Source organism: Pistacia vera, unplaced genomic scaffold, assembly GCF_008641045.1.
Source record: "Pistacia vera cultivar Batoury unplaced genomic scaffold, PisVer_v2 Contig505, whole genome shotgun sequence".
In the NCBI taxonomy this organism is placed as follows: domain Eukaryota; kingdom Viridiplantae; phylum Streptophyta; class Magnoliopsida; order Sapindales; family Anacardiaceae; genus Pistacia; species Pistacia vera.
The window spans coordinates 648034-661015 of NW_022196341.1; the positions used below are offsets into that span (position 1 = coordinate 648034).

The 12982-nt window shown below is 34.6% G+C and overlaps 1 non-coding gene across 1 annotated transcript; it reads right to left on the bottom strand.

The window, feature by feature from the left end:
- Positions 1–475: 475 nt before the first annotated feature.
- LOC116105826 lies at positions 476–581 on the bottom strand. The gene has a single exon (XR_004124167.1). It is a non-coding gene; the product is annotated as a small nucleolar RNA R71 (small nucleolar RNA).
- Positions 582–12982: the final 12401 nt, after the last annotated feature.

A 12982-nucleotide genomic window follows, 5' to 3' on the forward strand; every position in this document is an offset into this window, starting at 1 on the left:
AAAAATCAATGGCTAACACAGGAATTGTCAATCCTAATATGGGAAATCAAGAGAATGAGAATGAGGATACCTTAGGAGGAAATGCAATGGGTAGAGAAGCAGTGGTTCAGAGAGCATTGAAAAACTACTCTAGTCCTACTATTAATGGGTGCTATTCTAGCATCAGGAGACCACCCGTTCAAGCGAATAATTTTGAGATTAAGCTAGCAATTATTGGAATGATTCAGCAGTCGGTCCAATTCGCTGGGTTACCTAATGATGATCCCAACTTGCATATCAAAAAATTTCTGGAGTTATGCGACACATTCAGGCATAATGGAGTATCCGATGACGCAATTAGGCTATGGCTTTTCCCATTCTCTCTTGGGATAAAGCCAAGGCTTGGTTGATTTCTCTGCCATCTGGGAGCATCACAACCTAGAACGAGTTAGTTCAAGAATTCCTTACTAAATATTTTCCACCTGCCAAGTCTGCCAAGCTAAGGAGTGAGATTACGAACTTTTACCAACAAGATTCAGAGTCATTGTATGACGCATGGGAAACGTATAAGGATCTCTTACGGAGGTGCCTCACCATGGTTTACCAATCTGGTCGCCAAACGTTACCAAGGTTTGCTATCAACTATTCAAGCTATGATTGATGCTACAAGTGGGGAGCCTTGAACAATAAAACGCCAGAGGACGCATACAATCTGATTGAGTTGATGGCGAATAATAACTATATGAGGACTCCAAAGAGAAATTCAACGAGGAAAGCAGGGAGTGCATGAAGTTGATGGTTACACCGCATTGGCTGCTCAACTCTCCGTCATTCAAAAGCAATTGGGAGATGCTCTAAAGGTAAATGCTATTAAATTTTCTCTAATATGTGACCTTTGTGCAGGAAATCATTCATCAAAGGATTGCCAAGAAGGGAACCCGTTTGCTCAGCTAGAACAAGCCAATTACGTCAATAATTTCCAAAGGGGCAAGGGAATCCATATTCCAATACATATAATCCAGCATGGAGGAAACACCCGAACTTTTCATGGAGCAACAACAATGAGCAAAAACAAGCTCCTGTTTTTCAACCTCAAGAGCCAAAATCTAATTTAAGAATGTCTTGACCAAGTTCATTGAAGAGACAAGCAAGAGGTTTGAGAAGACTGATGTCCTGGTTCAAATCAATCAGCCTCTATTAGGAACCTTGAGACTCAAATTGGGCAATCCACAATATTTTAGCGGGAAGGTTCAAGGAACGTTGCCAAGTGATATCAAGAAAAATCCAAAGGAGCAACTCAATGCCATCATGTTGAGAAGTGGCAAGGAGCTACAAGAATCAAGAAAAACTGAAGAAACTGAGGAAAAAGCTGAAGACACGAAATTGGACAGAACCAACAATGCTCAACACAATGCCTAGGCACAAAATCCAGAATGAAGAATGCCTCAAACAATGCCTAGGCACAAAACCAGAACTTGAGAACAAAGCCCAAGATGTGAAGAAAGATAAAGCCTCTCTTCCGTATCCTCATAGACTACAGAAAAAAAGATGGACAAGCAATTTAGTAAGTTCATGGATATGTTAGAAGCTTACACCTAAATGTTCCTTTTGTAGATATGTTGGAGCAATGCCGAAGTATGCCAAGTTCTAAAGGAGATCTTTACACAAAGGCGGTTTGGAGAACATGAGACGGTGATGCTTACGGAAGAGTGTAGTGCATTGCTATTGAAGAAACTACCACAAAAGCTCAGAGATCCAGGGAGTTTCACAATTCCTTGCACAATTGGTAGTTTTTATTTTGATAAAGCTTTATGTGATTTAGGAGCAGCATTAACTTGATGCCATTTTCTATTTTAGGAAACTGGTTAGGAGAGGTAAAGCCAACCACGATTCATCTTCAATTGGGGATAGATCCATAACTATCCCAGGGGAGTGGTGGAGGATGTCCTAATAAAGGTAGCAAATTTATCTTTCCAGTAGATTTTGTGTTCTTGATATGGAAGAAGACTGGAACATACCTTTAATATTAGAAAGGCCTTTTCTAGCTACAAGTAGGACTTTAATAGATGTACACCAAGGTAAACTAATCTTAAGGGTGGAAGACGAACAAGTGGAGTTCAATGTTTTAACACGATGAAATGTCCACCCGAGTTAGATACTTGCTTTAAGATTAGCATCCTTGATGATAAAGTAGCGGAAACCTTAGAAGAAAACTACAACTCACCCCTAGAAATTGTTTAGTCAACTCTAGGATTATGGAGGCTAAATTTGAGAGGGTAGATGACAATAATTGAAGCCTTATGTGTGTGGTGATTGAAGGATAGAGGGGTTTTGATTTTCCTAGATGCTCCAGATTGAAGGAGTCAAAAAGTCGAGCTTACAACTCTAATAAAGCGTTCTGGGAGGCAACCAAGCTCTTCACTTTAATTTTGGTTTTTCTTTTGAATTTATTTTAGATTTTTGTTTAATGTGTTAAGCTGTGATAATTTTGGTTTGGTTTGATATGTTAGTTGTTTTTGTTTCACCATAATTTCTTCTATGCACACTAAATTGGCCAAGAAAGGTGCATAGTTTGTTTTCTTTTGACTAGATTCTCGAGGACTATTGGATACAACAAACATATGCATGGCTTCACAAGACTACCCACATAAATGTATGCATGAAGAGTATCGTAGTTGTTCTCTTTGCACATTGAGGACAATGTTAATCTCTAACGTTGGGGGTAAGGATATTTTTTTTATGGCCAAATTTAGTTTCATTCGATGGACATCTTTGAATATCTTTTGCTTGAATTATCTCTTTAAAGCCTTTGGGTGGAATGTTTTAGGTGTGTTGAAGGTCAAAGAGTTAATGTATTTTGTTTTGTTTTGGAACTCATACATAAGTCAATGATAAGACCATGATTGTGAATTTGTGACATTGAGATTTTATTAACTTTCACGTAGTGTAAAGATGATAGTAGATGACAATTGCATTATTATGACTCTCTTGGGAATGGATTTGATTGGTTGAGTAATTTGGAAACTTAGAGCGTTTTGTGTGTGTTTTTATGGGCAATAATTTTTTGTTTTTTTGTTTTCGTGAAAATTGTGCATAAATTCTAGAACTCATTGATAATCACCTGAGGCGAAATCCTAGAATCCACATTGCTTAGGATATGTTTAGGCAATTTTCTTTGGAACGATTGAGCCTTTCAAGCCAACCTATATTACTTTATCCTAGTTAGCCCTTTGAGCCTATTATTATACACTTGGTAAGCCTTATTTTTTTTTTTGTTGTAAACCTACTATATCTCACCTTGACGATGAAGCCTAAAACACTTTCCGACCCATCTTATTGTGAGAGACTTAATTTAGGGTGACCTATAAGAAAACTCATGAAAAGAAGTGTGGTAGAAGAAAATAATATATCTTTTGGACCACAACCTGAGTATGTGCAATGAGATAGTTGGGGGTTGTGAAAGAAAAAAAAAACGATAGTAGAAGCAAGGTGGGGTAGACGAATTTTTTTACGAGTTACTATCTTCCTTAAAAAAAAAAAAAAAAAAAAAAAAAAAAAAAAAAAAAAAAAAAAAAAAGCCAAAGAAGAAAAAAAAAATTTGAAAAAAAAATTTGTAGAAAAATTGAAGAAGTAGCTGGAGAGAAGAACTTGAAATGAGGTACATTACATGGGATTTGTGCTAATGTTGGAAGGAAGAGTTCAATCAATGTCAAAGGGTAGAGGTGGAATGAGAAGGAAGCAAGAAAGCGATTGTTCATGGTCATTTACTGTAAAATATCAAGTCTCTTAAATTTGTTAAAATTCCGTTCCGTTCTTTCATAAACCATTACCCTAGCCTAACATTACAACCATGATAAAGATCTAATGATCCAAGGTAGTGATTGGATTCTACATTAGTGGAGAGTGGTTTGAAAAGTGAGCCTATGGAGTTTGATTGTACATTTGTTTTATTTTCTTATTTGCCTATGAAAGCTATGCATAAAATCATATGGGTTTTGATGAATGGTTTGTGATGATTATGAAAGGGTCAATAACAAAAGTGTAGTTGAAATTCACTTATTCTTTGCATTTGCGTATTGTTAATTATTCGATTTGTTCACATCGACACTATTTTTGAGATGATTATATGTATGGATCCTAAAATGTTTGTTTGAGTCTTTAGTTTTGAGTCTAGGTGAGGTTAGGCTTGGATGTTTGTGGGTATCATCACTAGAAACCCTCACGAGACTACAACTCGTCCAACTAGGGCACCTAGGGTTTAAAGGCTTGTTGCATATGCTAAATGCAACCGTGACAATCTACGAAAGTGACTTAGGATAGTTTAGATATAGGTTTTCATTGTTTGTTTTATTTTCAAGCTTAAAGACATGTTTTATTACTTAATTTGCTAGGGACTAGCAAGAAGCTAGTTGGGGTTGTGATAAAAGCTTGAAATACATATTTTGTTAGTGATTCAATTGGATTATTGTGGAAAAATGTGTTTAATTTGTGAATTTAACTTAATTTCATAAATGTCTTTTATGGGATCAAGGGTATGTTTCGAACATTTTCAGGTTCTTAAAGATGATATTCAGATGAAGGTTATACAATGATGGAATGTGGGATAATAAGAATCAAATGGTTCGTGATTTGGAGCTGAAACGAAGAAGTTAGGGCGATTTGAAGTTAAAGTGAAAATCTTGGAAAACGCTTCGGTTTTGAACATGCGTAGTAATTCAACAATACCTTGAGCTGTAGGTTGGATTGAGATGATTCTTGAACCGTTGGAAATCTGATTCAAAGGGATACAATTCGTATGTTTACCACTTGGCAAGATTCGACGTTATCATGCTCAAAAACCACCGTCTTGTCAAGATTTCGAGTTCTGGGGCAGAATCAACTATGCTAGGCACAGTGCTGCGGCACAACTGCGAATCTGGACCTTTTTAGATAAATTATGACGTGTATTTCCTGTTTTAAGAGTTCTAAAGTGATTAGGATAGTGGGAATCAAACTTTAAAACCCTAGGAGTATAATAGATGTCTTTAGCTGATTTTAAGGGGGAAGGAGAGAAGTTCAGCGGCTCGTTGGAGACTGAAAATTCCTGCAATTTTGAGTCGTCAATTAGAGAAGTTTTTCTACTCTTTCTTAACTCATGTTTATGAATATAATGGTTTTATTATTGAAAGTATGAACTAATTTTATTTCTAAGGTTAAGATGTAGCCCAATTTTATGAATATGCATTGAATTATTGTTTGCATTTTTTTAAGTTTTGTTTTAAGTTTTATTATTGCGCTTAAAGCTTGCAATTCTTAAGGACCCTAGAGTGAATGATTTTATGGGTTAGGTTGAGATCGAGAGATGAAACCTAATTAGTCTAAGGTAATAAAACCATAGATTGAGGAAACACTAGAGATGGTTACGCGATCTATGAGGCTCTGGTAAATTCATAGAACTTAATGATCTCCAATTGCTTAAATCTGATTAGAGATAATTCGGGTTAGTAATTAGGAGTTAATTTGTTAATTTTTCGAGAAAAAGTTATATTAGGGAGTTTGGCCTTTAGAATAAGCTTAATTGGGTTAAAGATAATTGTCAATGCTATGATTAAATTGGTGTGAAATCTATGCCCTAGGTTTAGTGATATTGATTTCCTACAAAGTGTTAATAAAAGTCTGTTTTTATTTTGTTTCTAAGTTGTTTATTTTTCATTGAATCTTCTGAAAATCTAATTAATCAAATAGCAATAAGATAGGTTAGTGTGGTACTTGGTATTAGAATTCCCTGGGTTCGACATCCGTATTCTTACACTTTATTACTTGCACGATTTCGTACACTTGTGAAAACCAACAACAGAACTACATAACTGTTATCACGTACCTTCTATTTCTAGAAGTATTATTTCAGTATCCGTTTGGATAATATAGGGTATCATTTTGAGATATCTAATGGATTGTTGTCCTTTTCTTTGAATGGTATTTCTATTTGGAATTGCAAGGTTATAACCAGACATATCTCTGGCACTGTCGATTGTGTCATGTTAATAAGACCCGCATTGCAAAACTTCAAAGGGATAAGTTTTGGACTCTTTTGACTTTCAGTCATTTGAGGTATGCGAGTCATGCCTGTTAGGCAAGATGACCAAGTCTCCTTTCACAAGACAAAGTGATAGGGCTACTGGTTGTTAGGCATCATCCATAGTGATGTATGGGTCCACTAACAGTTGAAGCCAGAGGTGCATATTCATACTTCATCATATTTACTGATCATTTGTAGATATGGTTATGTCTACCTCATGAGACATAAATCTGAAGCCTTTGATAAATTCAAGGAATTCAGGAATGAAGTACAAAATATGTTGGGCAAAAGTATTAAAGCTCTTCGGTCGAATCGAGGAGGTAAATACTTAAGCTAAGGGTTTTCAGAATACCTGAAGGAATGTGGGATAGTATCACAACTCATGAATGTTTGGCTATAGTGCAATGGGAGATTGTTAGAGTAGATGCCTGAGCCAATCAATTATTGTAGAAATGACGCTTGTAATAATGTTCAATCATAAAAGACATTTTATTCTATATTGCGTAAATCATTATTATTGCAATATGTATTGATATATGTCCTTAGAATGGTAGAACCCTGACGAGGATCAAATGTTTCAAATCTTGATAGTGAGAACCCTATGTGCACATAGGGGGTCATTCTAGAAACGTCCATAGCCCCAGTATTATTCGAAGTAAGAGCACAGATAATACGGTAAGGCTATCATAGTGTTGAACGACCTGTCGAGAGGCAGTGACTGATCTTACCTGTCAAAGTTGTTTGGTGACAACCTGGTACAACACACGGGTGCTTGTTATAGGCGGATGTACCGTAGCAAGTTCACTGGACTGACCCACCAGAGGATTCATATGGATGGTACCCAGTGTCTATGGAAAAATCCTCTAACGAATGGTGGTACATGTGATCCTTAGATTGAGATCACCGGAGCCTTGTGGACCGATTGGTGCAGTTTGACACTAGCCTAACGCAGTTCTTTTTAGAGCTGTCAATATGGTAGTGATTGGCTGCATCAAGGAGTGTATCAGACTATGGTGGATTGACAGAGGATTCACCCCCGGGTACGGGAGAAGTTATCTCATGGCAACAATAGTATATGGCAATGACACTAAAACTGTGGCCACAGTGAGATTGAGTTATTGCTCTATCCGGATTATAATATAGGTCATTGGTCCAAAAACTAAATACATAAATCGAGAGTATCGAAGGTTGACACTATTTTATGCCTTCGTCTCGTAGAGATAACGTATGATGAAAGGATCAAATTGTATGGTAACCATATCGTTGACAAGTAGCTACTTTGCTAAATCCGAATCTATGGGTGGCCATGATGCCTTGCTAGGGGCCAATCTGGTCTTTGTATTAGTGAGATGATTAATTGGTGTTAATCGCGATACTATACACTGCCGGTATGATGAGAGACCTATGGGTTACACACATAGAAGATAATTAAGAGCCAAGAAGAAAGAAGGGCGTTTTTCATCTTTTTAGGCGAAAGGTATTTTGGTAATTTTACAGTGCAATTAAATTTTTGAGGTCGTAGCCTTATTTAATTTATTAGAAAAATTAAATAAGTAAAATTACGTTTAAAATGTGTTAGCATATATTAAATAATTATCATTATTGTTAAATGTTAATATATATATATAAATGTATGTATGTATGTATGTAGTTGTATATTAAATATATATATAATTGATTTTAATTGAAGATAATGATGAATCAAAATATATCTAATTGGGAGTGTTTGGTAACAGGGGTGTTAGGGTTGGAGCCCAAGCCTATTCCATAAGAATAGGGCAACTAAAATATGCTATAAAAGAAAAAGGGTGTGTGTGTGATTTTAGTAATTGATTCATTCTTTGATTGAGGAAAAAAAAAATAAAATAAACACACAACCCCAAACACTCTCTCCCACTTCACATTGCTATTTTGCTTTGAAATCAAATTTTTTGATTTTTCTTCTGTTTCTAAAACTAAGGAGAATCTAGCAAATCCCTCCTTAGTCTTTGTGATTGTCTTCGTGTGGACTACGGGGTTCGATCCTACACTTAGGTCGGTAGCAAAACGTTCAAGGACAAAGTTGGAGGAGCCTCCAAACGTGCGTAAGATTATTGAACCTTGAATCTAATTTTCTGTAGATTAATTTATATATTATATAAACTTTGATATTATACCCGGATTGGTTCTAAGGAACGATCCATGTCATTTATGTTTTGTTTTTCCGCTGCGTAAGTAGGTTGTTCACTAACAACGCCCACATGGAGGTACGTAGCTTTACTTATGCCCTAATACCCTTAGTAAATTTTATTAAATTATCTTGAAAAAGTGTGAAGAAAATCACTAAACTTATTAGGGGTAAAATGGTCTTTCACTCATAATTAGTTGAAATGTGGGGAGTGAAAAGAGATATAATTTCATGGAGAATGCAATATAAATGAGGGCATTATGGTGATTGACTACGGGACATAGATGGAATTTTATAGAAAATGAAGGTAAAATGGGAAACTACAAATAATATTATGTATATCAAGAATTGAAGAATGAAACCTAGCCATTCTCCTCCATTTTCACGCCACCTTCACCCAAACTCTCTCAATTTTTCAATTCTTTTTCAAGAGAAATTCGTAGATTTGGGTTATTTTTAGTGGAATTTCAATCCCAAGCATCCTTAGGTAAGATCATTGCACTAAGAGTGAGTTTTAGCTTTTAAAGTGTTGAATTTTGATGATGTGTTTCATGGATTTAAGAGAAACAGAGTTGGATCAAAGAAGATTATTAAAGTGTTGGATTGCTCACATCTAAGGTAAGTAAATCCTACCTAGTTATGATTGAAGCAATATGGTGTAAGAATTTCTTTTATGCTTATATGTGTTTATATGAATAATTGTTGATGGATCTGATGTTGAATAATGGTTAGAACTTATCCAAGAGAAGTAGTACTTGTGATTTGATGTTTGATGAGAGTTGTGATGAATTATGGAAGAATGGAGTAGAAATTATGGAGTGTGCAATTTGGACAGGTTTGGCATTAATTTGGCAGATTTTGTTCCAAATTTTGATGGCTTAGAAAAGAAGTAGATGTAGCCAGTTTAGAGCTTGGATGTGCACATAAATTGTTTGATGAAATGTCAAAGAAAAGTACATGTATGAGTATGATTATGTGTTATTTTGAGATGAGTTAGTAGATGGTAGGAATGACAGTTTGCATTCCATATTGCATTGTTGCATCTAAACATGTGAATTTAGAAAGAATTATAAGCATGACCCATCTAATGCATACATACTCATAAGAGCATGAGAAAGCATTAGAACATTAAAGAGTAAATAAAAAGAAATGAGAATATTAAGAAATTCAAATCTGAATTTTTATTTAAAGAAGTGTTAAAAGATAAAGAAGGAATGTTGTTGTGATGGGGAACCGTGAGTGACATAGCCCTGCATGCACGCCGCCTTGAGTGAGTGGCCTCAGAATTCAGAAAGAAGAATTATACAATCCGTTAGAAGTGTGTAATGACTTCTTTCTACTAGTATACTTTAGAATATATACACTAAAATCATACATACTTAGCATATGAAAATAGTTGAGCCCAATTTTTTTACTTATAAAATAATTCTTTACATATACTAAAATACAAGTACAAAACTTAGAACGGTGGACAGCAATGCCAATTCTCTCCAGACGACTCCCTTCCGACCGCTGCTAAACTATTTCCTAGAAAAACATGAAAAAAACGGGGTGAGCATAAAAATGCTCAGTAAGTAAATCCCTTAACTTTTCTCCTTCTTTGATTTTCCTTACTAATTCTTTTTTTTTTTCTTTCATTCTTAGTTCTTTCTCTTTTCTTCTCCGTTTCTAATTCTTACTGTTCTTTTTTTCTTCCTAATTCTCATTGTTCTTTCATTCTCTTTGTCTTTCTTTCCATATTTTCTTTCTTTCTATTCTTTCTAACCATGGTGGAATACATGGTAATATGCATGAATGAAATGCATGTGCAATAATTCATAAAAATGCATTTTCTTTCCATTTCATTTCTTTTTTTCTTTCTATTATTCCTTTCTTCTTGTTTGTCTTGCTCAAGCTTCTCTTTCTTTCTTGTTTTTCTTTTCTTTCTTTCTTTTCTTGCTTGTTCAAGCTTTCTCATTCTTTTTATTATTTTTTTCTTGTTCTTTATTCTTGCTTATTCTTCTTTTCTTATTCTTTTTGATGGTCTCGGTTAATGCATGGATTTGACCTTGGCCATGGTGAGTGAGTACAATCCATCTACATGCACTCTTGCAGACCGTACAAAAATCTTTCTTTCTCTCAGGTCACTCAATTAAGGTGGCGTGCATGTAGGAATTCTTTGGTACAACCCTCATCACATACACTCTTACGGGTCGTACAATTCTTCTTCTTCTATGCCATTCAATTAAGGTGGCGTGTATGTGGGAATTTCTTCTTAGCACTCACGTTCCCCATCGCACAACCTATTCTTTTCTCTTCTTTAATCTTTTCTTTCTTTAATTCTTTAGTGCTTATTCTTTATTCTCTTTATTCTTAAAATTTTTATTCTTTCTTAAGTTATTACACAAATACAATATAGCATATGGATGGCTCCTTAGAATTCTTACTTAAATGCACTCATGAAATGCAAATATGCAATGTTGCATCAAATTAAAGTTTCTACTCATACTCATACTTCTCTTAGGCATTTCATCAATAATAAATGTGCATATATAAACTTTACTTATATTATAATTCTCTTTGTTTCTTTAACCATCCAGAATGAGAGCAAACTCCCATGTATCCTCATAATCCCTACACGGCAAAACACTCCAAAATTCTTCAAATTCCAACCGAATTTCAACCCATCATATACAATCAAAAACACTTCTCATATCTCAATATATCCAACAACAAACATAAATAATCATCAATCTCATTTCAATTCTCAACAATCATAACATACATGCTTAAAGAAATCTCTACTCAATTGATTCTTAAACCTTAACTTGAGTTGGAGTTTGAGTGGAATTTACACCTATACTTGAGTAGTCCACTAAAGCTCTTTACTCTGTGGATCCTAACCTTCTCTTACCCTAAGCATAAACTTAATAGAATTCAACTTCTACACAAATAAATCATATATATAAAAGCAAGAATTCTTACCCTTGTTGCCTTGGATCAAAACCTTATTAAATTCCACTCAAAAGCCCTCAAAATCCTTGGAAAATTGAGTGAAAATTTGAGAGAAAATGGAGAAGGAAAGTGGCGGTGGAAAGGAGTGATAAGGGTTGCAAAACCTTAATATCTTATTTTAAAACATTACTTTACCAGGGTCACCATTATACTTTCTTAGAAATTTCATCTATGTCCCCTATTCAATTACCATAATGCCCTCATTTTTATTGCATTTTACATGAAATTCTCTTTCTTTTCACTCCCCACTTTTTCAACTAATTTTGAGTGAAAATACCATTTTACCCTTAATGCAAGTTTTAAGGCATTTTCTTCATATTCTCTTAAAATAACTTTAACAAAAATCAACTAAGGGCTATGAAAACATAAATTAAATTACATACCTCCGTATGGGCGTTACAAAATGCATGTGGATGAGGACTGTACCCAGAATTAGAGAATAAACTCACACGGCCAGGGTTCCAAATCGACGCCTCAACCGAGTCTGATCAACAAGAAAGAAAGAAAGAAAGAATAGAAAAAAAAAATAGAAAGAAATTCTTCTTTCTGAATTCTGAGGCGCTCACTAAAGGCGGCGTGCATGCGGGGCTATGTCACTCACGGGTTCCCCATCGCAACAACCTTCTCTTCTTTTATCTTTTTACACTTCTTTAAATAAAAATTTGAATTTGAATTTCTTTAATATTCTCATTTCTTTCTATTTACTTTTTAATGTTCTTTAATGCTTTCTCATGCTCTTATGAGTATTTATGCATATAGATGGGTTCATGCTTATAATTCTTTCTAAATTCACATGTTTAGATGCAATAATGCAATATGGAATGCAAACATGTCATTCTCTATCATCTACTAACTCATCTTAATATAACACATTATCATACTCATACATGCACTTCTCTTTGACATTTCATCAAACAATTTATGTGCACATCCAAGCTCTAAATTGGCTATACTTCTACTTCTTTTCTAAGCCACTAAAATTTGGAACAAAATCTATCAAGATTAACGCCAAACCTGTCCAAATTGCACACTCCATAATTTCTACTCCAATTCTTCCATAATTCATCCCAACTCTCATCAAACATCAAATCCATGCCTCAACCGAGTCTGATCAACAAGAAAGAAAGAATAGAAACGAAAGAAAGAAATAAAAATAAAAAAAAATAAAAAAAAAATAAAAAAAAGAATAGAAAGGCTAGAAAGAAAGAAAGAATGAATGAAATACAGAAAAAGAAATAGAAAACAGAATAAGAAAATAGAAAAAAAAAAATGCACATTCTATGCATTTGTGCATTTGCATCATACCTATGCATAATATCATGCCTATTATTATGAGTAGTGAGAAATTAGAAATTGAGAAAGAACAGAGAAAAACAGAGAAAGAATAGAGAAAGAACAGAGAAGAATAGAGAAGTGTGATGGAAGGAAAGAAATTCAGAATTTAAGCAACGGAGAGAGAAAAGTAGCATAACGGGTTTACTTACTGAGCAATTAATGCTCACCCCGTTGTTTTCAATGTTTTTGCAGGTAGTAGGTGAGACGCGGTCGCATGAAACGTCAAGAAGCGGAAGGGTTTGGTGACATTGTCGAGATACTATTTTGTGACTTTACTATATTATGTAAAGATTTGTCTATATAAAGAAAAATTAATTATAGACCCATTATTTTATCCTTATCTATATGTATATTTTCTTATATATATTTAGTGAGTTTTACTGTTATTTTCCGAGTATAGTAGCTAGAGAGAAAGTATTACACGTCGTCACTGAAATCCAACGAAAGAG